We start from the raw sequence: 26,506 nt of genomic DNA on the forward strand, positions 1-26,506 counted from the left end.
CTGTTCCTTGAACTTTAAAGAAAAATGTTGCCTATTCAGACTTGAGTACTAAGGTACTGGCCTATCATTGGCTACTGAGGAAAGAAGCAAACCAGCATTGCCTTTAAAGCTTTAAATAGGGAGAGCTTTAAATTTTTATTTTATTTTATTTTTTTATTTTATTGATTATGCTATTACAGTGGCCCCACTTCCCCCCCTTCATTCCCCTCCACCCTGCATACCTCCTCTGACCCACATTCCCTCCCTTTAGTTCATGTCCATGTGTCATAAGTTCTTTAGCTTGTACATTTCCCATACTATTCTTGCCTTCCCCCTGTCTATTTTTTATGCTACTTATTCTCTGTACCTTTTCCCCATCTCTCCTCCTCCCACTCCCCTGTTGCTAACCCTCCATGTGATCTCCATTTCCATGGTTCTGTTCCTGTTCTAGTTGTTTGCTTAGTTTGGTTTTGGTTTCGCTTTAGGTGTAGTTGTTAATAATTGTGAGTTTGCTGTCCTTTTACTATACATGTTTTTTATCTTCTTTTTCTTAGATAAGTCCCTTTAGCATTTCATGTAATAAGGGCTTGGGGATGATGAACGCCTTTAACTTGACCTTATCTGAGAAGCACTTTATCTGCCCATCCATTCTAAGTGAAAGCTTTGCTGGATAGAGCAATCTTGGATGGAGGTCCTTGCCTTTCATGACTTGGAATACTTCTTTCCAGCCTCTTCTTGCCTGTAAGGTCTCTTTTGAGAAATCAGCTGACAGTCTGATGGGAACTCCTTTGTAGGTGACTGTCTCCTTATCTCTTGAGGCTTCTAGAATCCTCTCCTGCATTTTAATCTTGGGTAATGTAATTATGATGTGCCTTGGTGTGATCCTCCTTGGGTCCAATTTCTTTGGGATTCTCTGAGCTTCCTGGAAGTCTATTTCCTTTGCCAGATTGGGGAAGTTCTCCTTTATTATTTGTTCAAATAACTTTTCCACTCATTGCTCTTTCTCTTACCCTTCTGGTACCCCTATAATTCGAATGTTGGAACGTTTAAAGATATCCTGGAGGTTCCTAAGCTTCTCTTCATTTTTTTGAATTCTTATTTCTTCATTCTTTTCTGTTTGGATGTTTCTTCCTTCTGGTCCACTCCACTGATTTGAGACCCAGTTTACTTCCCATTACTATTGGTTCCCTGTGTGTTTTCCTTCATTTCATTTAGCGTAGCCTTCATTTTTTCACCTAATTTGCGACCAGATTCAATCAATTTTGTGAGCATCCTGATCACCAGTGCTTTGAACTGTGCATCTGATAAGTTGGCTATCTCTTCGTCACTTAAATGTATTTACTCTGAGGCTTTGATTTGTTCTTCTGTTTGGGCCTTTTTTTTTCCTGTCTTGTCGTTCCTGTTACATATGAGGGGCGGAGCCTTAGGTGTTCACCAGGGTGGGTCAACCTAGTCACTGGGTCATGGCACTTTATGTGGGGGCAGGGCCCGAGGGGGAACAATGGTGGTTGCTCCTCTCTCTCGGATTTCAGTCCCTTCTGCCGCTTCCCCCAAGCAAACTGGGCCTTTCTAGTGCTGGTTCCCAGGTGGATGGGCTTGTGTATGTTCTAGGACCCTGTGGGTCTCTCCAACAAACTCTCCTGTGAGGCTGGGAGTCTCTCCCCGAACCTCAACCCCCACAGGTGTTTTCAATCGGTATTTTGAGGCTTTATTTCCTAGAGCTGGGGCCCTGGGCTGCATGGTCTGTCTTGCTGCCCAACTTCACTTGGTTTATCTGCACACGAATGTGGGACCGCTCGGTCAGCCAGCCACCCCGTGTGCCTCACTGGGTCTGCCCACTGCCACCCCGCACCCAGGGTCTGCTTGCCGCCTCCTGCACCCCGTGGTCCATCAGCTGCTGCCTTGTGCACCAGGGTCTGCAAGCCTTCACGGCGACCCCTCTCGGCCTGGCACCCAACTTTGCCCCTCCTACCAGACTGGATGAATGTGTCTAACTCCTTGGTTGTCAGACTTCCGTACAGTTCAACTTTCTGTCAGTTCTGGTTGGTTTTTTTGTTTCTTTGTTTCTAAATTTTTGTTGTCCTTAATTTGGTTGTGTGAGGAGCCACAGTGTGTCTACCTATGCCTCCATCTTGGCCCACTTTTAATTTTTTTTAACTGTTCAGCCTCTATGAAGAACTCTGTGAGCATGCAGATGTTATATATTTTTACTTTGTTAAGCTGTAACCCATTTATTTTGTTAGTTCCTTTTGCAATGCTCCAAGCTGTTTTTAATATCTACCTCTTTTTCTGATTATTTGACCATTGCCAGTTTTTGCTCAGTGTTAAAACAATGTGCCCCATTATAGATACCAACTGTTCTTTTAGTAGGCAATACATCTTTTGGTGAAGAGGAAGAGAATTCATAGGCAGTGGAAGGATTAGTGTTTGCTGTTAGTACTATACAACAGGTCCTTATAAGGTGAGATTTCTTTCCTGCCTCCAGGTAGTTTTGATCTGCCATCTTCATGTGCACAAATCATAATCTCCTCTTTGTCACTCTTAAGCTGAAAACTGGTAGCAGATGACAGTTTTTAAAGATTCACTGTGAACAGGACTTTAGAACAAAATAATAACCCAGTTACAATGGACAAATATTTGAATATTTCTCCAAAGAAGATGTAAAATGGCAATGAGTGCTATGACCTACTCAACATCATATAGCTATTAGGAAATATACATCAAAACCACAAATGAGATAATATTTTGCATCTACTAAGATTATTATATAAAAACAAAACAATGGAAAAATAATAAGTGTTGGCAAGAATGTGAAAAAGTGGAAATTTTGTGGGAATGCTATTTATATGAAGTCACTTTGGGAAAATTTGATACTTAAACATAGAACTACTGTATGTTTCAGTAGCTCTTCCATTCCTACATGTCTATCTAAGGGAACTGAAAATTTATGTCCAAACATAAACTTGACATGAATGTTCATATTGTTATTCATCATAGCCAAAAGTTGTAAACAAGTGAAATGTCTATTAACTGATGAATGGATAAGTAAAATGTGCATACCATGGAATATTATTCAGCTATAAAAAAGAGTGAAGTACTGATATATGCTACAATATGGATGAATTTTGAAAACTTCATGTTAAGTTAAAGAAGGCACACACAAAAGTTCATATATTATATGATTCCATTTGCATGAAATGTCCAGAATAGGGAACTTCATAAAGACAGAAAGTAGATTAGTGGTTGCCAGGGGCTGGAAGGGAAAATGGGAAGAGAATGGTAATGACTGCTTAGTTGGTGTGTTTCTTGTTGGGCTGATGAAAATGTTCTGAAAGTAATAGTGAAGATGTTTGCACAGCATTGTGAATACACTAAAACCACTGAATTTTGTACCCTAAAGTGGTGAATTTAATGAGTTTCATGTCAAAAAATTTGTTGTGATTTCTAAAATTATAGTATTTGGGGGAGGAATACATGAAACACATAGAATATTCCTCTGCATATTTCATATCTTATCCTTGAATTAGAGTTATGTATGAGATACTTAAACTATATTTTTTAGCGACTGAAATGCTTACGTATTATGCCGTTGACCAGTTACTGAGGGATGTGAAATAAGTATGAGGGGGGCCCCCAAATAACTAATTTATTTGTAAAATTGTGTATTTATTCTAACATTTTTACACTTCAGTCTACTTCAAAGTACTCTCCATTTGACGCAATACACCTATTGGGATATTTTTTCCACTGCTCCAAACAGTTTTGAACTCATTGATTTTGTTGCCTTTTAGTGTTTTTGCTGGGTTTTATTTTTCACCTCTTTCACAGAAGCAAAATGTTTCCCTTTGAAGATTTTTTTTTTTTTTGTCCCTTGGGAAACAAAAGAAAAGTCTCTCAGGAGGAGGTCTGGTGAATAGGGAGGGTAAGACATGGGGGTTGTGCTGATTTTGGTCAAAATCTGCCTAACTGCCCTGAGTGGGTAGAATGGGCACTTGTGCTCTTAAATCACCCATCTCGAAATGGTCAAACATGTTGAAAGAATCTTGAAAACAAAATTCACTAAAGCCCAACAAAACCTCTCACAGTGCCAGCTGGTACACCGACACAGATGGGTTCTTAGAAGAACCCATCTACTGGGGGAAGCCTGTACTACAAGGAGCTCACCCTCTAGAAGATAATTCATTTTTGGAGTGTCTCGTCTTGTAGTCTTTCAGAACTAATTGTTTATTGCTGGCATATTTTTGACAATTCAGTAGGACAACTTTCCTCAGTCTCAGTAACAAATAGGGCGGTGCTTCTTTTAAGAAAATGATTGATTTATTTTCACTTCATGAATATTGTACATAATATAAACAAACAAAAGCTACGTATGACAATCATTTCTTCTTTGCTGTGGTTATCAGGAAACTCGAAGTTATATATTTCATCCCACAATAACAGAAGGTACCTGGGCCTTGTGGCATGCAGTTTTGAAACTAATCTCATTCTTGGCCTGATATTATTTTCCTCACTGTCAATTTATTTTTTTTGTATATTATGTATCTTAGTATATTACCTCATATCTTATTTTAGAGTAGGACAGTGTATAAAGATATACAGAAGGTAAAGTATCTTATAAGTAAAAGGGAAAAAAGCTTAAAATGCAAAATGCCTAACTTATATAAATTAGTTTGCATTCATATGTAATTAGTCAGTTGTCTTTATGTCTTTCAAATTCTTTTAACCATCTAATTTTACCTTTTTAAGGGGGCAAGGGAACATGGTAGAAAGTAATAAGGAGAGAGAGGGAACTTTGGAAATGAACATTTGTGTAAATGATTGAAATGTGAATTGCTTTCTCTTTTGATTGAAGTGACGAGTTATAAAAGAGTAGGGTTCTAGAAATTCAAAAGTGAAAATGGGTCAGTATAGAGGAGGGAAATGGGAAAGTTCAGTAGAGGTGTTTTTTTAAAATTGCTAGCTTTACTCTTTGTCTAACTCTGATCCTGTCTGAGCCCCACTGTGCGTGATGAGATGAAAGCTGTCCTGGCATCGTTCTTACCACTGTGCAGCTGCACATGTGCAGATCAGAGGGATGTTGCTGTCACATCATGAAATACATCAACATTGCTTTGCATAATATTTAACATGGCAGCCTCTTATAAAATATTTTTAGTAAAGGATTTTTAATTTAATTATCTGTATATAGCATTTTTCTTTACAATTTTCAATATAGTTTCCATATATCATTAAATTAGTTATATGTCTTATATTTTCTTTGCATTTCTAGCAGCAAGGGAAGACATGCATTTATTAGATCTTTAATAATCATTGAGTTTCCTTCTGTAATTTTCCCCATACTTTTTTCCTTCTCTATATTATCTCATCAGCATATAAACATGTTCTACAATTCCCCTTAAATACAAAAACCTTTCAAGACCTGACATTCCCCTCCAGGTACAGTGTCATTTTGCCACAAACCTTTATAACAAAACTGCTTGAAAGCGTTGTTCATATATACAGTTATATATCCTCATCAGATTTTGTTTGGCTTACTTATCCTATTCATGCTTTTGTCTTCACCACTCCACTGACAACATTCTTTTCTTGGGCACCAGTGAAATTTGCCTCAATAAATCCAATGGTCATGTCTCAGCCTTAAGGTCAAGTGTTATTCCAGTAGCAGTTGTCACAATTGATCATGTCATTTTTCCTGAACTCTTCACTTAGGTATTTATCCTCGCCAAAACCAAGTTCTTGATTTTTAATTGTCTAAATTTTTTATTTTTTAAAGATTTTATTTATTTTTAGAGAGAGAGGAAGGGAAAGAGAAAGGGAGAGAAATATGTGCAAGATTGATTGGTTGCCTCTCACACACCCCAGCTGGGATCCTGGCCCACAACCCAGGCATGTGCCCTGAGTGGGAATCAAACCTGTAACCTTCCAGTTCACAGACCAGCGTTCAATCCACTGAGTCACACCAGCCAGGGCTTAATTTTTTAATATAATTACCAGCACCAACACCAAACCTATTCATACCACAGTGTCTCCATCTCAGTCTTTAATAGCATTACTGACCCAATTGATCAGTTCAAAATCTTGGAATCATCCTTGACTATGATGGTTTCTTTTCCTGTTTAGTTCTTCAGCAACCAAATATCCAACCACTTTTTATCACCAGCATGTGATTGCCATCTGTCATTTCCACCTGAATTACTGTAAGTGTTTCTAAAATGGTTTCTGTATTTTGATTCTTTCCATATTCCCAAGACTATTCGGAATATAATGACTAGAGTGTCTTTTCTAATCAGATCACATCATTCCCTTATTGAAAGTATCACATATGACTTTCAACATTGCTGGAATAACATCCAAAATATTACTGGTACTTTCCAGGCCCTCCATCATCTGTGCCTATCTAATTCTTCTACCCCTGTCTTTTAACTTACTGTACAGCAGTCTTGTGCCTTTTTGTCATTTTTTTTTCTGTTTTTTTCCTGAAAACACTAAGCCTTTCCACCTCAGGGCATTGGCACTTACTATTATTCTCTGTACTTCAAGTGTTTCTTCTTACTTCATTCTTGGTCCCAGGACAGTTATCTTCTCTGAGAAGGCCTTCATTGCCATCATTCCATCTCCTTACCCTCCTTTTTGTAGTACTTAACACTATGAGAAAGTTAGTATTTTTGTACTTTTTTATTGTTTTTTAGCCACTACTATTTCTGCATAATTTCTGTGAAGACAGAGACTGTCTTTTTTTCCTGCCGTATTTTCAGATCTAGCATGGTACCTGCCACATACAAGCCACTTTAGAGTTACGAATGAATGAACAAATGAATTCTTTGATTTGGTTAACATTTTATGAGTGAATTAGTGATTAAAAAATTAATGTTGATTTGTTACTTATGTTCTGATTTTCACACTTGTTAAATTTTTATTATGGTGTTAAAATATGCATAATAAATTTACTATGTTAACCATTTTAAAGTATACAGTTAAGTGGCATTAAGTTCTCTGTACCCATTAAACAGTAATTCCCCATTCTCTCCTCCCCCAGCTTCTGGTAATCAGTACTCTTTAAAAAAAGAACCCTCTATATATATTTACATATATTTAGAATATGTATATTCTAGAGAGAGAAAGGAAGGGAGAGAGAGAAATATCGATGTGAAAAAAACATTGATTGGTTGGCTCCCGTTAGGTCCTTGAATGGGGACTGAATCTGCAACCTAGGCACTTGCCCTAACTGGGAGTCGAACCCCCCTACCTTTTGATTTACAGGACTATGTTCCAGTCAACTGAGCCACAATGGCCAGGTCTCGATCTCTATTCTACTTTCAGTCTTATGAATTTGACTGCTTGAAGTACCTCATATAAGTGCCTCATATCATAAGAATCATATTTTTAAATTTTATTTTATTGATTATGCTATTACAGTTGTCCTGATTTTCCCCGCTTTGCCCCTCTCCACTCGGCGCCCCCACTCCCTCAGCCAGTCTCCCCACCGTGTTCATGTCATGGGTATAAGTTCTCTGGCTACTCTGTTTCCTATACTGTACTTTATATCCCCGTGGCTATTTTGTAACTACCTATTGTACCTCTTAATCCCCTTGCCTCTTCACCCATTCTCCCCCCACCCTCTCTCATATGTCAACCTTCTGGTAACTAACTTCTTTTCTCTTCCTTTTAACAGTCTCTCTTTATCTTTAACCTTTGGTCTTTTAATAATGATGTGTTTTGGAGTGGACCTCTTTGCATCCATAATAATTGAGACTCTCTGTGCTTCCTGGACTTGCGTGTCTGTTTCCTTCACCAAATTGGGAAGTTTTCTTTCACAGTTTTTTCAGATAGATTTCCAATTTCTTGTTCTCTCTCTTCTCCTTCTGGCACCCCTGTGAGGTCAGTGTTGGAACACTTGAAGTTGTCCCAGAGGCTGCTTATAATATCCTCTTTTTTTGGATTTTTTCTTCTTGTTGTTCTGATTGGTTGTTTTTGCTTCCTTATCTTCCACATCATTGATTTGATTCTCAGCTTCATCCACTCTACTGTTGTTTCCTTGTAAATTGTTCTTTAATTCAATTAGTGTATCCTTCATTTCTGACTGGATCTGTTTTATGATGTTGAGGTCCTCACTAAGTTCCTTGAGCATCCTTATAACCAGTGTTTTAAACTATGCATCTGATAGATTGCTTATCTCCATTTCATTTAGCTCTTTTTCTGGAGTTTTGATCAGTTTTTTTCATTTAGGCCATGTTTCTTTGGCTCCTTGTTTTGGCAGCCTCCCTGTGTTTGTTTCTTTGTATTAGATAGAGCTGATTTGACTTCATGTCTTGGTAGTGTGGCCTCATGTAGTAAGTGTTCTGTAAGGTCCAGTCACATAACATCCCCTATCACCCAAGTTGAGTATTTGAGGTGCAGCCTTTGTGTGGGCTGAGTACACCCTCCTGTTGTAGTTGAGCCTTGGTTGCTGTTGGCAGTTCAATGGGAAGAATTTACCCACGCCACTCAGCTGTGACCACTGATCCCCACCCTCTGCCCTCTGTGGAGGATCAGCTGTACAGGGGCATGGTAATGGTGCTCCGATGTGATCTGTAGCTGTGCACTGGTTGTGCTGGCCCTGGGGTTTCCCCAGTGGTGCAGGCCGAGGTCAGCCCCCACCTGTGTTTTGCCCTGGGCCACCCTGCCTGAGCTGTAAAGCAATCTGAAATGGCTGCTACTTGTGCCGGGCTTGGAGATTCCCACATGAAGCCAAGCTGTGAATTCAGGCTGGCTGTTGCTAGTGCCAGGCCTGTAGGCCCACTGAGACCAGCCATTCCTTGTTTGAGAGGATTTAAGAAGTTGTGCAATATGAGCTAAGACCAGCCATTCACATGGATAAGCTGCTTGGGTGGGTCCATAAATTGGGTGAGGCAAAGTCTCTAGGGATTTCCAGGCAGGTGAAACAGTGTTAGCCAGGTTGATGGAGTCTCAGATTTGGCACCAGCCGAGCTGTGTAGGAAGAGGGCTCAGCAGAGGGACAGTGGGCTCTGCTGGCCTTGGTACCAGACACCTCAGTTTCTCCTTGTATACCACTGATGCCTTTCAAGCTTCCACTACAGTGTTGGAACTTGGAGTGAGTCTGAGTAGGTGAGTCTGTGTGGGTTCCCCTAGAGGAACTGCTTAGGGCTTCAGCAACCTCCTTCACCATCTCAATCCCTGCTGCTTTTTGCAACCAGAAGTTGTGGGGACTTACCTTCCTGGCACTGGAATCCTGTGCTGGGGGGCCTGATACAGGTCTGGGAATCTTCCTCCCTTGATATCCTGCCTGAATTCTTATCCATGTGGGTGTGGGGCTAGCCTGTTCCGTATCCACACCCCTTCTACTAGTCTGGATGGATGTGGTTTCTTCAATTCCTCAGTTGTCAGACTTCTATTTAACTCAATTTCTGACATTCTTCAGTGATGGTTGTCCTATATTTTAGTTGTAATGTTGATGTGTTTGTGCAAAGGGGCAAGTGATGTCTGCCTACATCAACATCTTGACTAGACTTCCAAGAATCATATTATATTTGTCCTCTTGTGACTGGCTATTTTAGTTTATTCAGGCTGGTATAAGCAAATATCACAGATTGTAGTTTATAAACAATAGAACCTTTTTGTTGACACTTCTGGAAGCTTGGAAGTTCAAGATTAAGGTGTTGACAGAATTGATTTGTGGGTAGAGCCTGCTTTCTGGTTCATAGATGGTCTTCTTTGTGCTATGCTGTCACATGGTGGAAGGGGCAAGATGTTCTCTGGAATGTGTTTTATAAAGGCACTAATCCGATTCAAGAGGGCTCTCCCTTTATGACCTAATCATCCCCAAAGACCCTGAGTTCAGATATCATCACATCAGGGATTAGATTTCAACATGAGAATTACAGGCAAGGACAAAAACATTGTCTATAGCACATACTTATTTCACTTAGCATAGTGTCTTTGAGATTCACCTGTGCTGATTTTAATGCTTTTAAGTGGCATTTTTTTCATCAGGTACATAGCAATTAATTATATCTATGCCTTCCACCTGTCATCTGTGTACCTCAAAAGTTTTTATAGCATAGTTAGCTAAACACAATATCCCTGTGAAATACAAAATTATGGTATGGAAAACTTAAGTACTAAGAGATATTATCTAAGGTACATAATGAATATGTGTCAAAATTCTGAATAAGGACCAGGGTTATACAGTCATTTGTAGAAAATATTAGACTGCATTTCTTCTTTATGATGAAGTCATTCTAAGAATCCTACGAAAAAATAGTGGTTAATAATATTTAATATCCCTAAATATTCATGGTAAAGTTCTTTTAATAGAATAGAGTAAAATATATATTATTTGAAACCTAGTATTTGTTATTGGTTATGGCAGCTTTAGTTATTGGATCTAACTAAATGTTTTTTTTCACAGTGTATTGTTAAATTGCTTAATTGCCTCACCAGTCTTCATTCCATAGTCTGAATTGGATCTTTGAGGGTTTGAATTGGAATAATTTCATTTGCCTTGTAGCTATGGAACATGAAACCTTTATAAAATTATGAGTTTATGTTTTTTTTTTTATTGCTGTCTTGTTCAAGTGAGATGGTCTTCTTTAAAGGCTGTGTCATAAGTACCAAATGCTTGATTGATGTGGCATTTGTTTGCAGGACTAAGCTGGACTCTAATTTTGATAAAAATTAAAATTTTCTCATATTTTATGTTCAGATCATTTTAACTTAGTTAATAGTAATTCCTAAAAGCTTTACTTCTGTGTTCCTTCAATTTGAGTTGAATTTCTTAAGAACTTATAGTCAGAAAAATGAAAGTATGGCTAAAACAATATATGATTTTTCTGAAATGGAGCTCTTTATTACTTCATCCAAAAGATTAGTTCATTTTTGGATATTGTGTATATATTAACCCCAAGAATGTTTCAACATATGTTGATTGTGCTACCACCTTCTTCCTCTACCGGTTGCCCATTTATGGTTCCAAAGCAGAAACCTATGAACTTAGTGAGCAAAGATGTTGAGAAGTGCTAATTCATTTTTGGAAGAATAGGGTAATGAAGTTTGGGAAGAGACACAGCTTATGGAGACTTAAATTATTTAAAAAATGTACCAAGTCAACCCTGACCAGTGTGGTTCAGTTGGTTGGATGTTGTCCCACAAAGCAAAAGGTCAGTAGTTCAATTCCTGGTCAGGGCTCATGCTTGGATTGCAGGTTTAGTTCATGGTCAAGGTATGTGCCAGAGGCACTGGATCGATGTTTCATTCTCACATTGATATTTCTCTCCTTCTCTTTCTCCCTTTATTCCTCTTTCTCTGAAAGTAAATGAATAAAATCTTTTAAATAATTTACCAAATCTAATAGACAGTTGTGCTTTGTTTGCATGGTTTTTATTATCAACAGAGTAGGAAATTACCATCTGAGCTCTTGCTAAATTTCATGTTATATGGCTTATATTGCTTGTCCAAATTTTTGTGTTTTCCTATGGGAATTCTCTTCTATAGAAGTTTCAGTCACACAGAACAATAAGGACAAGTGTACAAATAAAGACTCATGCATTTTGAGGGGATGACAGCTTTTTGCAGTAAGATTAGTGAAATTATTGATACATTTTAGTAGTTTATGGAAATGTAAATTTATTTTATAAGAAATGTGAAATCATTGCCAATACAAGAAGTGCTTTTTAAATGCCATCTGTTTATATGTAATTTTACCTAAGTAGTAATATTGCTGACAATGAGTTTATTTCATTGGAGATAGTGTTACTGTGGACAGGTTGATAAAAAGGAGGATCCTGGTAAATCATCTTTTTAAGGTTTTAAAAGATTGTACATGCTTTTTGTTTTTGTTTTTGCTTTTGGTTTTCTTTAGTAATTAAGGAAAGCATTCTTACGGGCCTCACTTTGTTTTAGGTGATGATATGACAAATTAAGTGATTTAAAATGAGAAACTGTCATTTACTTTATTTTTAGGCTTCTGTTGGAAGACTGGATGTAGAGTCATCGTTTTCTAACTTAATAAATATCATTGGTATAGATAATGGTGTTATGAGTATTAGTCTAACCACAGGTGTTGAATTAGTCAACAGCAGGTAGTATTGAATTAGTGTCCATGTAACCTACCAGAAAGCCTGGTAAGGTCTCCAAAGCCAAATAGTGTGGGTGTATAAAACCTTGGCATTGATGATCTTGATGATCTTAGTCAAAATGTTACATTCAGAAACAAAATTGATGGCTTTGAGTTGGTGAATATATAAAACTTTTTGTGAGGAACTTCCAGCCAAGATGGAGGCGTTTGTATATATAATTTGCCTCCTCGCAAAACCAAAAGAAAGGCAACAACAAATTTAAAAACAAAAAACAACCAGAACTGCCACAAAATCTAACTGTATGGAAGTTCAACAACCAAGGAGTTTAAGAAGAAATATTCATTCAGACTTGTAGGAGGGGTGGAGATGGGCATTGGGGGTGGAGAGGACGCATGGCAAGGCAGTGGCTCACGAAGCAGATTGTCTCACATTTGCGTACAGATAAACCAGGAGGAACAACTAGGGAACAAGACAGACCACACAACCTGGAATTCCAGTGCAGGGCAATAAAGCCTCAAATCTTCTGGCTGGAAAAACCTGTGGGGTTTATGATGGCAGTGACAGAAACACCCAGCCTCACAGGAGAGTTTGTTGGAGAGACCCACAGGGTCCTAGATGTACACAAACCCACCCACCTGGGAATCAGCTCCAGAAGGGCCCAGTTTGTTTATGGGTAGCGGGAGAAGTGAGTAAAAGCTGGCGGAGAGCTGAGCAAGTGGCACTGTACCCTCTCGGACCCCTCCCTCACAACACCACAATGCAGCAATGTGGTTTGCCCCACCCTGGTAAATACCTAAGGCTCCAACCCTTACAACTAAACTGGAGTGCCAGGACAAAGAATTATGGCCCAAATGAAAGAGCAGGTCAAAGCTCCAGAAAAAATACAAGTAAGTGGCAAAGAAATAGCCATCCTATCAGATGCACTGTTCAAAACAGTGGTAATCAGGATGCTCACAGAAATGGTTGAGTATGGTTGAAAAACAGGAAAAAGTGAAGGCTATGAAAAGTGAAATAAAGGAAAATATACAGGGAACCAACAGTGAAGGGAAGGAAACCGGGACTCAAATCAACGATTTGGAGCAGAAGGAAGAAATAAACATTCAACCAGAACAAAATGAAGAAAGAAGAATTAAGAAAAAACAAGGAGAGGTTTAGGAACCCCCAGGACAACTTTAAACATTCCAACATCTGAATCATAGGGGTGCATGAAGGAGAAGAGGAAGACCAAGAAATTGAAAACTTACTTGAGAACATATGGAGAACTTCCCCAATCTGGCAAAGGAAATAGAATTCCAGAAAGTCCAGGAAGCTTAGTCCCAAAAGAAGCTGGACCCAAGGAAGCACACAACCAGGCACACTATAATTACATTACTCAAGGTTAACGATGAGGAGAGAATCTTAAAAGCAGCAAGAGAAAAGGAGACCATTATCTACAAAGGAGTTCCCATAAGGCTGTCAGCTGATTTCTCAAAAGAAACCTTACAGGCAAGAATGGGCTGGAAAGAAGTATGCCAAGTCATGAAAGGCATGGACCTACATCCAAGATTACTCTATCCAGCAAAGCTATCACTTAGAATAGGAGCCCTAACCCCTGCCTGGACAGGCTTTTTTTGCTTTTCTGGGTACATTACATCTAGGATGGTCCTCATTTACTACACACAGGTTCACTGCAGGGGATTACCTTTTATAGATAACAAAGGAAAGAATGTTGCTAAATTACTTCAAAGAGAAGAATGTTGCAGATCAAGGGGAAAAGTAGTTGAACTGGTTACACTCCATACTTGGGAGGTTTAGCTCAGATTTTAGGAAGTTACAGTAAGCTTTTGCTGCCTCAATTCAGGGTGAGGAAGTTTTAGCAAAAGCAAGTCTCATAGCACCCTAGGTAGAATGCAGGCCTGATTTCCCACTGGAGAACCTATCTGTGGGCGTGGTTCCTGTGCGCTGGGCCTCACTTCCCACTGGCTTTTCCTAGTGGGAGCTGGGCTGCATTCCCACGCTACACGAAACGGTTCCCTGTGCAAGTGTGCTTATTTTCTCCCAAAGAAGTATTGCTTATCAAAGCCTTTGCTTTTTTCCTTCTCAATTTCCCCAAGTAATAGTAATTAAAAACATGGTTAAAATTGGCAATAACTAGATGATGGTAGACGCATGTGTAGATTTTTAAAAAGCCTTAAAAGTATATGCCAAATTATATGTAGTTTTTGTACTTTAAAAAGAGAATGATAGACACTTACTTTCCACTGTATAATTCAAGATTGCAGCACTGAAATATCTATAAGTAGCATATGATTTATGAGATTAGTTTTCATATGCAGATTTTTAAAATAATTTTTATTATAAGACCACACCTTGAAAAGAGCATAGAACACAGAGAAAACATTAAATGGATATGTAAATGAATGATTACATATTTTAGTGACTATTATTTTAAATAAATTTTAGAATTAATCAGTATTTCTTTCTTTTTTAAATATTTTTATTGATTATGCTATTACAGTTTTCCCAATTTTCCCTCTATCTCCCCTGCACCCTGTCCCCCAACCTTCCAGCAACGCCTCCCCCCTTAGTTCACATCCATGGGTTGTACATATAAGTTCTTTGAGTCCTCTGTTTCCCATACCAATTTTTATCTCTCCCAGTCTACCTTATGCCTACAAACCATGCTGCTTCTTCCATGCACCTTCCCCCCATTCCTCCATTCCCCCCCTCCCCCCTGAAATCCCTCCAGGTGATGTCCATTTCTCTGATTCTGTTCCTGTTCTTGTTTGCTTAGTTTTTGTTTTCATTGTTTTTCTTTTTTTTTAGGTTCATTTGTTGACAGTTGTGAGTTTGTTGTCAATTTACTGTTCATATTTTTGATCATCTTTTTCTTAAATAAGTCCCTTTAACATTTTATGTAATAATAGCTTGGTGATGATGAACTCCTTTAACTTGACCTTATCTGGGAAGCACTTTATCTGCCCTTCCATTCTAAGTGAAAGCTTTGCTAGATAGAGTAATCTTGGATGTAGGTCCTTGCCTTTTGTGACTTCAAATACTTCTTTCCAGCCCCTTCTTGCCTGGAAGGTTTCTTTTGAGAAATCAACTAGTAGTCTAATGGGAACTCCTTTAGAGGAGTTCCCATTAGACTACTAATGGGTAACTCTCTCCTTTCCTCTTGCTGCTTTTACGATTCTCTCTTTATATTTAATCTTGAGTAATTTAATGATGATGTGCCTTGGTGTGTTCCTCTTTGGGTCCAACTTCTTTGGGACTCTCTCGGCTTCCTGGACTTTCTGGAAGTCTGTCTCCTTTGCCAGATTGGGGAACTTTTCCTTCATTATTTGTTCAAATAAGTTTTCAGTTTCTTGGTCTTCCTTTTCTCCTTCTGGCACCCCTATAATTCAGATAGTGGAACATTTCAGGTTGTCCTAAAGGTTTGTAAGAGTCTTCACCTTTTCAAATTCTTGTTTCTTCATTTTGTTTTGGATGGATGTTTATTTTTCTTTTTGTTTCAAATTGTTGCTTTGAGTCCTGGTTTCCTTCCTGTCACTGTTGGTTCCCTGAATTTTCTGCTTTATATCACTTTGGGTATCCTTCATTTGTTTTTTCATTTTTCGACCAAGCTCAATCAGATCTTTGAGCATTTTGATTACCAGGGCTTTAAATTCTTCATCAGATAGGTTGGCGATCTCCTCCTGGCTTAGCTCTCTTTTTGAGGCTTTACTCTGTTCTTTCATTTAGGCTATATTTATTTTTCTTGTCTCAGCTGAACTCTTGTGGATGGCTGTTGGGGCCTCTGGTATTCACCAGGGCGGGCAACTCTCTGGGCTGCGCTGCCTGTGGGGGAGGGGCCAGAGAGGGAGTAGTGCCGCTAGTCTGCTTGTCTCTAGTGCACTTTTCAACAGACTCTCTTGTGAGACTGGGAGCTTCTCCAACCGTGTAGCCCACAGCCACCTTTTAAGTCCCCTTAAGTCAGCCCCTCCTGCACAGTCTGCCGAGCTTGACAGCCAGCTCCGCCCCCAATGTCCATAGTGTCAGGGAGGTTTTTATGAGGTGACCTGCGTGGTCAGCCACCTTACCTGTCTGGTTGTTCTGATTGACTTTTTCTTTAATTCTTTTGTTGTCAGAGTTCCAAGCAGTTTGATTTTCTGGGGCTTTTGGTTGTTTATTGATTTCAAATTAGTTGTTATCCTTTCTTTGGTTGTGCAAGGAAGAATCTCTACCTGTGCCTCCATCATGGTTGGAACTCTAGCATATCTTTCTATGTTCAGATTGAGTGAGGTGAGAAAAAGAAGGTAGATTTATTTTTTCTGCTCCTTTATTTATTTTTGAATCTTCAATAAGCTAGATAGGGATGAATATCCTTACTTTCTATATTTTGAAACTTACGTAGTGTTGTCAAGTGAAGGTTAAGATTTGTATGCTAAAATTGATTATATATGGAGAGACTTTTTCTGTTTTCTGACAGAGGAGGAGGAAACCTAAAGAGAGTTACATGTTGGTTACTGGTAAAAGACTCACATAATTGTTTATCATGACTTAAGATTCCCCCCCTGCACACACACAGTTCAGCAATGGTAGGTGCTTTCTGTGACTAAATAGAGTTGAGATTTTCTCTGTTCACATTTACTGAAACAGTGATTTGTAGAGAAATAGTATATAACCAATATATTAGTTGAACTATATTTTCATAAAATGTAGTATTACTTTGTATAACTGGACTATATTTCCTAATTTCTAGGTGACTTTTAAGAATTACCTTTCATGTAAAAATCACTTAAGATTTTTATGAGGAGGCTTAACTTTTGTCTGCTTTTAACCTCTAGTGTCATTTTAATTTCATGTACTTTTTTTCTTCTGAATTGCAAGTACCCAGTAAATCGTTGCAAAAATTGCTACCATGATGAAAGAATGCTTTTACCAGTTTTTTTGTACTGTAAACTTAAGGGCTTTAAATGAAGTATGTATTTTTAAACTATTGATTATTTTAATTATCTTGTGTTTTTCCCTCAAAATAAAATATAAAATGGAACATTTGCTTTTGTCTGTTTAGTTGCAGAAGTAATTTTATTTTTTAGTTGCAGAGGTAAATTTATTTTTGTTACAATTCAAACAAATGTTTGAATGTAAGAATTTTAAAAATTAATACCTATTTAAATTACAGAATTTTAGAGAAAGTATAATTGCTTCTTTCAGAAAACTTTTTGTTTAACACTTTACCACCACTGATTTTTTTTGTGTTAAGAGCATAATGCTAGGAAGCAGTTTCTTAAAGACACGTCTTTGGATATAGAGAGTAATGTGTTTTATCTGTGTAGCCTTCCCAACTGATTTGATACAGTGGGGGCGTGGGTAGTGAGAGTAAATTTCCTGTCTTATCTTCTCCGACTCCTCTGTGTGTCATGTAAGGCATTGCCCTCCATAGAAATCTTTCTTTTTGCCTTCAATCAGTGTATTTTCAATTTCTCTATTTCTTGGGCTAAATAAATACCACGAACACTTCTCTTGTTTCCCATGAGCTTTATTTATTATAGATATCCCCCAGTTTCTGCTGGGTGTTTTTTCCATCCATATTCATTCCCTTTGTGAACTCATCCACACTCTTAGTTTGAATTGTACTTTTTTTATATGACTGTTTCACAAATCTTGGACTATTCTAAATGGCAACTTCTACCTGTTGTTGGGAAACATCTCCTTCTGAGTATCCTATAGTTACACTGAACTCCCTTACTATCCCAAATAAAGGTTTCTTTATTTGCATCCCTGGTGAGTGAGAACCCAGGAAATACTTGAACCTTAACTTTCCTTGGGTTTATAGTGTATAGTTTCTTCCCAATTGTATTTTCTTTCTTTTTTAAAAAAAGACTTTTTATGTGTTTATTTTTTAGAGAGATAGGATGGGAGAGAGAAAGAAAGGGAGAGAGAAACATCAATGTGTGGTTGCCTCTCATGCGCTCCCTACTGAGAGGACCTGGACCGCAATCCAGGCATGTACCCTGGCTGGGAATTGAACCAGCAACTGTTCAGTTCGCAGGCTATCACTCAATCCACTGAGTCACACCAGCCAGGGTTATATTTTCAAGTTTTAATAGTTTTATCGCTATTCATAAGGATTGCCAGGAAGCAGTTTTTCGTATTAATTGATAATAAGTAGATCACATTCTGGCCATAAACTGAGCTGCTAATCTAATAATGGAAGAAAAGGTACAAATGATACCTGTCTTCTGTAGTATGTTTAAGATACTGTAATTTTTTCTTGTAAATAGTTGAAAACAAATAAAACTCAAATGTCCTATCATTTATTTACTAATATATTATGTTAACACTGGGTGTTGCTGATTATAAACAATACATAATCTATCATACTATAATAATGACCTATAAATAAACTTCAAGCATTTAATGTTTATTTGTATTGTGCTAATTGTACTTATCCTGGCAACTTTATATTAGTTTAAGTGTGACTTATGGCATACAGAAAGACAAATTCTAAACAAATATTTTAGTTCATGAAATTACCTACTCAAGTATGATTCAGCTGAATTCTATTTCTGTTTTCCTATTGCAGCTTTCTCAACAGTGATGTCGCAAGACTGACCACATTGATCACAGTAAGAACAAAATGATAATTAAGTTTTTAAGAATGTTTTGTTTTCTCTGAAAATGATAATTGAGTTAGAAAATATTTTTAATTTTAAAATATGATTATTTTTTCAATAGCTAATTGACCATTATATTTTCAATGAATCACATCTCACACTTTTTGTTACTAAGTACTTTAAAAGTATTGCTTTAAATACATTTAAAATGAAAATTACTTTTAATTTATAACTGAAATTTTATTAACTTAGTGTGAATTATAATTGGAACATCACCTTTTTTTAGTTTTTGTTTTTACTAAACATTTACAATGCTTCCACATTAGAAAAATTATAAAAATAAGATTATTTGATACTGTAATCACTTTTTAAGGCTAGAGTGAAAACAAAACAGTCTTGAAAGGATTCTTTGGTTTCTCACTTAAAATTTTTATTGCCCAGGATGGGCAGCTTAGTTGGTTGGAGCAATTGTCCTCATACACCAAGGTTGTCGGTTTGATCCCTGGTCAGGGCACATACAAGAAACAACCAATCAATGCATGGATAAGTAGAACAACATATTGATGTTTCTTTGTCTGTTACTCTCTCTCTCCCTTAAAATCAATAATAAAAAAATTAAAACTTTTATTGATATTTAAATGATTTATAAAGTCTTCCAAATGTGCAGAGTTGTTGAAAAAATAACTGATACTTTTACTTTTTAATTTTAAAGTGTTAATTTCTACTGTGTATAAGGAAATGTGTTAATGAAAATCTTTAATGCTTTGATCCTCCATATTATAAAATTCTAACCAGTAAATTCTCAATTATAATAATGATATTTTATAGCATTTTTGAAAAATACTTTTAAATAATAGGTAAAGTTTTTGAGTAAATTATTTACTCAAATCTGCTTTAATCCTGTTTTAATTGTTTGTTAAGTACAGAAGCAGTAATTATCAGAAATGTAAATTTATATATAGACAATCTTTGTATTTATGTTTTAATATTTTTTGGAAAAACAGTTTAAGTCTAACATCTTTTAAAGGCCAGAGAGAAATTTTATTGTATTTTTAAAGACTTTTTTTGATAATCAGAGGGTGGGTAGAGTGACAACGGGGGAATGAAAGATTTCATGGCAGGCCAGAACGGAATGTGGAAATGTAACCAGAATGCTTCAGGAAACAAAACAGGGCACAATGGCAGAAAATGTAGTTTTACACATTATGGCAACATCAGAGTACTGGCTTCCTTAGTGGAAGAGTCACTAGAGAAGAGTGGTAGGGAAAATGGGTATGGAAAGGTGCTAAAGACACCAGCTCCTACCTTTGGGTCAGTGCCTGAAGCCACAGTACCTGTGCAGTGTTTTGTTTAGATTAGATGGAAGTAAAATTGGCATAAATTTAAACACATTTTCCAATTTTCCAACTCTATTATGGTATATTTTTGTATGATGTTGCCATAGCATGGCGTCACTTGTCTTGCTAACTTCTTCAGTGTCTTCTTATTTTCCACTTAAATTGAATTACCTATTCATGGTCATTCAAAGGTAGCCATGTCCTGTCTACATAACTTCATTTCCCTCTACTTTCTAACACGTAGACTGTTTTTTTAGACATACCACTTCTATAGCCAACATATACTGATGCTTTTGTCTGCATATCTTTTTACATACAGTACATCATTTCATGTTCTTGAAGTAGTTTCTCTTTATTCAATACCAATGCATTCTTCAAGTGGTCTTGTAGTCTTTTATGATAACTGTTTCCTTCACTGAGCTCCTTTTCCTCTTATCATTCAATCTTTATGTTCTGCCACAGACCTCTTTTTAAAACTTAGAACTTATATTTCCAGCTCTGTATGTGACATTGGTTCCTGACTGTGCTATGCCACAGGTACTAAATTCAGTATGTCTAAACTTGAACTCATTTTCTTCCAATTTCCTAAAACCTTACTCTCTTTACATGTTTTCTATACTGGTTAGTGATATGAACATCTACTTGCTACTAAAGCTAAAAATATTAGTTATCTTCAACTACTTCTTCAAAAACTGTCATCTATTCTGACATCAAATCCTACTGATTCTCTACATGCACTGTAATAATAAGAACTAATGTTTGTGGAGTGCTTGCTTTGTGCCAGGTACTAATTTAAGCATTTTGCCAGTTGTAACTTACTTAATTTTTCTAACAACTTTATTTATCTTTCCTGTTTTATGTAAGAAAGACATGTATTTTGCTACACACCAGTACCATGAATGTCTCCATCCATATTTAAAAAAAAAAGAAAGGAAGGAAGAACAAGCCTTTGGATATGAATGAGCCTAATTTATAAGAACTATAGTAGGGACAGAGAGACATATTAAATGATAACAAGAGGATATAATAAGGAAAGTCCAGACTGGGGAATTCTGTAAGGCAAAAGACCTGTTTTCTTCAGTAGATTGGCATAGGAGTAGTTAGAGATTAAAAAGATTGAGAGACATGTAAGCCAATTGTAATATATGGTTTATAGTTAAAAGAAACAATTTAAAAATATTATATGACACAGATGTACATATAATGACCAGATATTTAATGCTAAATAATTTTGTTTGAAATTGTCCCAGATATGATAGTAGTGCTGGGCTGATTGTTGATGTAAAAAACATAAATCTGTGCCATAGAAACATAAGTGTCTTTGTCAAAGGCTGAGCATTGAGAAAAAAAGTACATTCTCCAATTACTGTATTTTGCTTGGCACCTCTGATAAAAGAGGATTTGCTAAAGATGGTGACAGAAATTTAGCTCAGTATCATTATGAGTCATAAAATATGCTTTGTGATTTTCCTAATCCATAATTCTACCAAAAATTACTGTTGTGTCATATTTTCTTAAAATTTAGTATTTGTTTCATAGAAATATGCGAAGTTCAAGGGGATAAGAACTAATATTTTTAGACACTCTATAAAGATGATGATGATAGTCAACATTCAGGTACCGGGCACTAGTCATGAGTTTATTGTTTTAACTTATTTCATCATCCTAACTTCATGAGGGAGGTATTATTATCCTCATTTTACAGTTGGCAAAACTGAGCTATAGAGAGGTAAAGCAGTTTGGCCCGGTTCACATGGTTATTAATCAGTGAAGTTCAGGGTTCAAACCCAGGCCTTTTGACATAGGGCTTAACTATCTGCTGTACAGCTTCTCTTTATGCCATCCATGGTGCTAGGTGTTATTAATATTTATCTCATTTCATTTATCGGGAAATGTCTTAATTACTTCTTCATTTTTTTTGATAGATAATTTCACAGTTTTTTTTTAAAGTTTTTTTTTAAAGATTATTTATTTTTAGAGAGGGAAGGAAGGGAGGGGGAGAGAGAGAGAGAGAGAGAGGGAGAGAGGGAGAGAGGGAGAGAGGGAGAGAGGGAGAGAGAGAGAGGGAGAGAGACATCAATGTGCGGTTGCTGGCGGTTCTGGCCTGCAACCCAGGAATGTACCCTGGCTGGGAATTGAATCTGGGACACTTTGGTTCCCAGCCCGCACTCAATCCACTGAGCTACGCCAGCCAGGTACTTCTTCATTTTAAAACTATAGTTTTGACAGATATAAAATCCTTGTTGACAGCTGTTTTTATTTTACCACTTTTAATATGTAAACCCATTTGCCTTCTGACCTCCATGCTTTCTAAGAAGAAATCGGCTACTAATTTCATTTTGTACATGACAAGTTGTTTCTCTCTTGCTGCTTCCAAGTTTCTATCTTTGTCTTTCAGCACTTTGACTATAATGTGTCTTAATATGATTCTCTTTTGAATTTATCCTGTTTGGAGTACATTGATTTTGTTGGATGAGCACATTCATGGTTTTCCCCAAATTTGGGAAGTGTGTAGTCATTATTTCTTCAAAGATCACTTCTGTCCCCTTCTTTCTTCTTTTGAGATAGCCATAAAGCATATGTATGGTACTCCTGAGTGTATCCCATGGATCCCATAGGCTCTGTTCACTTTATTCTTTTTTCTTTGTGCTCTTCAGACCAGATAATTTCAATTGACCTGTCTTCAGGTTTGCTGGTTCTTTTTAATACCCACTCAGGTTTGTTGCTGAACCCCTGTAGTGACTTTTTTTACTTCACTTTCTGTACTTTGTAGGTCAAATTTCCATTTAGTTCCTTTTTTAATTAATATCTTTTTATTGATATTTTATTTTGTTTTTATATTGCTGGTTTCCTTTTGTTCTTTGTCCATGGTTTCTTTTACTTCTTTGAGCATATTTAAGACAAGGAATTTGTTGCTAGTAGATCTGGCTTAACAAGAAATGCTAAAGGAAGTTCTTTAGGCTGAAATGAAAGGATGCTAATTGGTAACTAGAAGTCATAAGAAGAAATAAAGAACTCCAATAAAGGTAACTACATAGGTAGTTAGGTAAGGATATAATACTTTGAAGGAAAGAATAGAAGGCCAGTCAATGTAGCTAGAGGACAGAGAGAAAGAGTATGGTTTGAGATCAACAATCAGTAGATATAGGGCACAATAAAGTATGATAAGAATTTTTTTACTTTAAGAACAATGAGAAATGTTTGAAGTTCAAACTGAAGCTTAAACTGTGAATGACCCAACTTTAATTGAGGCTTACAGAGGTTAAATAACTTGCTTAAGGTGGTGCAATGATTAAAAGATAGAATGATGACTATAATCCAGGAACATCTTGATTTAACATCATCACTACCCCATTTCTTATGAATTAAGAAATGTTTGCCTGGCTGGTGTGTCTTAGTGGATTGCATGCTAGCCTGTGAACCAAAAGGTTGCCAGTTCGATTCCCAGTCAGGGCACATGCCTGGGTTGCAGTCCAGGTCCCCACTTGGTGTCGTGCAAGAGGCAACCATCTCTTCCACATTGATGTTTCTCTCCTTCTCTTTGTCCCTCCATTCCACTCTAAAAATAAATAAGTAAAATCTTAAAAATAAGAAATGTTGCCCTGGCTGGCATAGCTCAGTGGATTGAGCGTGGGCTATGAACCAAAGTGTCACAGGTTCGATTCCCAGCCAGGGTACATTCCTGGGTTGCAGGCCATAACCCCCAGCAACCACACATTGATGTTTCTCTCTCTCTCTCTCTCTCTATTTCCCTCCCTTCTCTCTCTAAAAAAATAAATAAAATCTATAAAAAAAGAAATGTTTAAGAAATTATAACCCTGAAATTTTTGTGACTTGAAATTGTTCATTGCTTTATTATTTCAACAGATTATAACTAAATGTCTACTGTGTTTGAGGGATGCGATTTAATCCTTTTTTTTTTTTAAAGAATTCATTTATTTTTAGAGAGAGGAGAAGGGAGGGGAAAAAAGAAGAACAAAGGTATCCATGTATGAGAGAAACATCGATCAGTTACCTCTCACACGCCCCCAACCAGGGACCTGTTCCACAATCCAGGCATGTGCCCTGACCAGTAATCAAACTGCTGACCTTGCACTTCATGGGCCAGTGCCCAACCAACTGAGCCACACCAGTCAGGGATGTGATTTTTACCCTATTCAAACCCAGTTATGGTTATATTAATTTTGTTTGCTCTACTTGTTTTTCCAGTGAACATGTGAATTCAGTGTTTAACAGTGACTGTTGGAACAAACATATTTGATGTGTTTTGTATGATTTGTTCCACCTTTCAATTCCTGTCCTCTATAGGAAAATTAACAGTGAAACCTAATTATATGCCAGACTGTTTCCAAGTATGACTTTAATCTTAGAATTATTGATATTAAATAACTGCTCCAAGTTGACAAAATTAGTAACTTGGATTCAAATTCATGTTTTTCTAACTGAAGACAAGGAAGTTTCTACTATAATGTATTCAGAGACTATGAAACTAATTTATGTCCAAATGAACTTAGTATGTATATTTAGAAATAAAGTGCTTAATGCTCAATATATATTTGTTAGCTCACTGAATGGCAGAAGCAAGATTATGGGAGGAGAGAGTTATAGTATCAGTCAGTGTGTACCCTGAAGTGACTTCCTGAATTCATCCTTCAAGCAATTTATATAATGCCAACCTTTCCTTTATTTAATTACCTTCATTTTTGTATACCTCTTTATAATATTGATTCTCAGTAAGAAAAGAGACATGATATATGCTGTAAATGGGAAGTTTCTTGTTCTGAACGATTCTGCCTGACAAAGTATTCCCTAGCTAGGAATTGTGAGCATTTATTTAATCAGTGAATATAGTATGTGCTTCACATTCTGTCAGTCACTTATTTATTAATCCATTCAGCAAACACTTATGGAGCACTGACTTACAAGCTCCCACTGTCTAGCTATTGGGGACACTATGGTCAATAAGACAAAGTTTCTTCATTATGTTTATTTTCTAGTAGGGGAGTAGAAGTAAAGAAATCAATAATTTTAAAAAAATATATTGGTAAGAGTTCCAGAGGAGGGGGGGAGATGTTGTAATGTATATGGGAGGGACAGGGTAGAAGTGGCAGCAGTTTACAGATGAAACTTGGAGAAGGCCTCAGTGATGTGGTGAGAGTGTTGAGAAATGAAGGAGCCAGCCACGTGAGGACCTGAGGAAATAGTGCCAGTGACTCTAGAACATTGCAAGCTGGCGGTGTAGAGGTAATCAGATGTCATCGAAAGTGGTTAGAACTTTCTAATGTGAAGAGAAGTCGCTGGAAGTATTGATTATAGGTTGATTTCATTTGCATTCCATCTTTAATTTCAAAATGTTCCACAACTTTTCTTCTGTTGGAAGATGTTAAGGAGGAAGCCATGTTGAGAAATTGGTGGTATTAAAACATTTTAAATAAATTATTTGTCTCTTATAGGAATTTATATTTTTAGAAGCATTCTGCTATCTTGTTCTGAAATTTTATGCCCTTGCTATCATAATTATGAAGGGTCCATCATCTTAAAGGGAAATGGATATGCATTATTTCTCGATTTAAGAGACATTACATAATGCCTTTTGAATTATTTAGGAAACGTATAAAGATGGAGAATATACTGTTCCTATTCTTTAAGAGTTTACAGTCTAGTGGTGAAACAGACACAAAAAACAGTCAGCACAGACATCGTAGATGCCATAGTAGAGGCTTTTGTACAGCGTTTTGTGAATATAGGGATGTGTTCCCTAGGGATGAGGAAGGCCTCATCAATAATAGCATATTCTAGGAAGATTTTCTCTCTCGCTTTTGAAACATAGTAGAGACTAGGTATCACTATTTGTACAGAGGTGCTTATGTTGCAAAAAATCTTCATAAAGAATTTATAGTTTCCACCTATATAGCAAAATACGTACATGGTATCTGACTCAGTATATGTGAAAAAGCTGAATTTCTCTTCTAAGCGGAGGGTAAAATCGCATAGCGGTGCTCATTGTTACTGCTGCCCTTTCCTCCTCTATTTTCTCTCACCCACTGCCCTCCACTTTTGTACTTGTACAAGAGGCGGAGAGAAGATAACATTTAAAAGGTTCTGAAGGAAGGCTTTATGCAAATTTGGGAAGTTTTGTGAAGGAGAGGTGTCATTATAAAAAGGAAATTGATGTATTAGCTGGTGCTAGTGTCTTCTGTTGGTTCTCAACTGGGAGCTTCGATCTTTCCACTATTCAAACTTTCAGATAGATATATAATGTTTCTACCATAGTATTAAGCAGGTTGCTCTCACTAATAATACATACCAGAGTGATAATGAAATTAATGTGAGGACAACTTAGCCATGCTATGCAACTCTTTTGGAGGATTAGAATTAGAGGAAAGTTTCCTAGAAAATTAAACTGTATGAAATGTAGGCAGGCACCTAAAGAGAAAGTACAAACTTACTAAAAAAAAATGCAGAGTGCCCTCATGCTAGGGTATGACATGAAGAGAAATGAAGCCAGCACAATGTAATTTAAGTGTGCTGAGAG

At 37.0% G+C, this 26,506-nt stretch overlaps 1 protein-coding gene across 19 annotated transcripts in view; it reads left to right on the forward strand.

The window, feature by feature from the left end:
• Positions 1–26,506, forward strand: part of BAZ2B (bromodomain adjacent to zinc finger domain 2B) — a 367,012-nt gene that overhangs the window by 138,346 nt on the left and 202,160 nt on the right. For 18 of the 19 annotated variants that reach the window (XM_036023420.1, XM_036023418.1, XM_036023403.1 and 15 more), the window contains one exon: positions 18,604–18,646. The exons of the other annotated variant lie outside the window; for it this stretch is intronic. The gene's annotated coding sequence lies outside the window, so the exon portion shown is untranslated. The remainder of the gene's footprint in view (positions 1–18,603; positions 18,647–26,506) is intronic. 19 annotated transcript variants of the gene reach the window in all.

The sequence above is a fragment of the Phyllostomus discolor genome, chromosome 4 (genome assembly GCF_004126475.2).
Source record: "Phyllostomus discolor isolate MPI-MPIP mPhyDis1 chromosome 4, mPhyDis1.pri.v3, whole genome shotgun sequence".
Taxonomy (NCBI): domain Eukaryota; kingdom Metazoa; phylum Chordata; class Mammalia; order Chiroptera; family Phyllostomidae; genus Phyllostomus; species Phyllostomus discolor.